This window comes from Paramisgurnus dabryanus, chromosome 10, assembly GCF_030506205.2.
Source record: "Paramisgurnus dabryanus chromosome 10, PD_genome_1.1, whole genome shotgun sequence".
In the NCBI taxonomy this organism is placed as follows: domain Eukaryota; kingdom Metazoa; phylum Chordata; class Actinopteri; order Cypriniformes; family Cobitidae; genus Paramisgurnus; species Paramisgurnus dabryanus.
The window spans coordinates 1,453,401-1,455,459 of record NC_133346.1 but is presented as its reverse complement, the minus strand read 5'-3'; the positions used below and the strand labels follow the sequence as shown (position 1 = coordinate 1,455,459).

Genomic DNA, 2,059 nt, shown 5'->3' with positions numbered 1-2,059 from the left:
TATAGACAATGGGTAGTTAGTTTTAATGATTTGTTTACCCTAAATAAAACTTAAAACATAAAATACATTTTTATTATAAGTCTAAGTTAACTAATTAAAATATCTTACTAACAAAATTAACAAAGGAACATAACTTTTAAAGCGTATTGTTAAAACAATAAATTTACAATATTTGATTTACTACCTCTTCCATTATCGGATGATTGCAGTTATCCAAATATAGTTTTTAATAAGTTAAAACTATACTAGTATACGTCATCAATCGCAAAATCTGTTTTTAACTGTTGAGAGGGGGGTGCACCGTTCCCGGAAGTACTGCAATACCGGGTCGATGCGTGGAGTGGACGGAGCAAGCCCCTATTCCATCTCCCGTTTCCAAAAATCAATTTAATATATGGTCCCCGGGTAGGGGACGTATCAGATATTAAACTGATAAGAACAGATACTACACTTGATCTTAGCCAAAAGGCCGAGAAGCGATAACTATTATTAATCAGGAATAGAGAAGAGATGTTTTTAAACAAGACATAGAATGACGGTAACATTATTATTTTCGTCATTTTCATCTCAAATCGTTTTTATACCAGAGGTGATCGACAAAAGACTTCTTATATAAATATATCTATACTAAAAATATATATTTTCGTTTTTTGAAAGGCAAAACGTTATTCAACAAAGATTGGGGGAGGAGTTAATATTATAATGAGCTACGGCTTCTCCAATCAGAAACACAGACGCAATTCCCTCAGTATTATACAATGAAACTTTGGTAAACACAAAACTTGTTAAATGTACGTGAAATATGAAGCACTTACGACAGAGCAGCGGTACAATATTTTAAGTGTGACTAATGTACAACGTTATAACAATGTTTTAAAAACCAAACGCGTTTGCCGCCCAGTGGACAAATGAGGTATTGCACGAAAATCCTATTTTCTATTTCAATAGCACAAGGGCAGTTTATGATAGTAAAACAATAACATGTTTTTGAAATTAAACAGCTTGTTGAATTGTACTCATTGTATTAACCGTGCTTGCATTCTATTTTTAGGGCTTGCATTTTTAAGGGCTGAAATTCATGGTTGTATAATTAAGCTGTGAATTATTTCACTTCAAAACATTTTAAACACATTTTCCGTATAAAACAATTCAACCTTTCTGATTTCACTTTCAAAATACAACCTAAAATATTCAGCAGACAACTTTCTGTCCATTTAATTTCGCATCTACAAATTCAGTGGTTTAAATTTCAACATTTTTACATCCAGTAGAGTACCCAGCATAATCTTCATTTGATGTTAGGGGCCGTTCACATATCGCATCTTTTGCATGCTCAAGTTTGTTATTTCAAACATAGGCACGCCATGAGCACGCTCATAATGGTGCAAAATGCAACACCGGCATCTGCAGGATTGACTAATGGTACATTCACACAGGACGTGAGCATTAACGCTTCTCATTTACTTTGAATGGATGACGTCATGTGTTGGAAAACTAAATTGTCCATCCGTCGGCTTTGCATCCCTGCCGTTGCTCGTGGCAGAAGTTTAACTTTTCTCAACTTTTAAAACGCCAACGCATGTGTTAAGCTAATCAGACTAATCAACTTTATTCCCATTATATTCGTTACATTCTCGAAATATTATGACCTTATTTTTGTTATATTCACTTTATTCTCGCAATATTACGAATTTATTCTCGTTATATTGACTTTTTTCTTGAAATATTATGACTTGACTTCATTCTGTATATATTAAGACTTTATTCTCGCAATATTATGAATTTATTGTCTTTACATTGACATTTTTCTTGAAATATTACGACTTTATTTCCATTATATTGACTTCATTGTTAAAATATTATGACTTTATTCCCATAATATTAACTTAATTCTTAAAATATTATGACTTTATTCTCGCTATATTGAATGTATTCGCCCCATATTATGACTTTATTCTCGTTATGTTCACTTTATTCTCGCAATATTACGACTTTATTCTCATTATATTGACTTAATTCTTGCAATATTATGACTTTATTCTCATTATATTTACTAAAT

The 2,059-nt window shown here is 31.9% G+C and overlaps 1 non-coding gene across 1 annotated transcript; it reads right to left on the bottom strand.

Annotated features, from left to right (window-relative positions):
- Positions 1 to 290: 290 nt before the first annotated feature.
- On the bottom strand, positions 291 to 481 carry LOC135747011 (U2 spliceosomal RNA). The gene has a single exon (XR_010531653.1). It is a non-coding gene; the product is annotated as a U2 spliceosomal RNA (small nuclear RNA).
- Between the last annotated feature and the right edge of the window lie 1,578 nt (positions 482 to 2,059).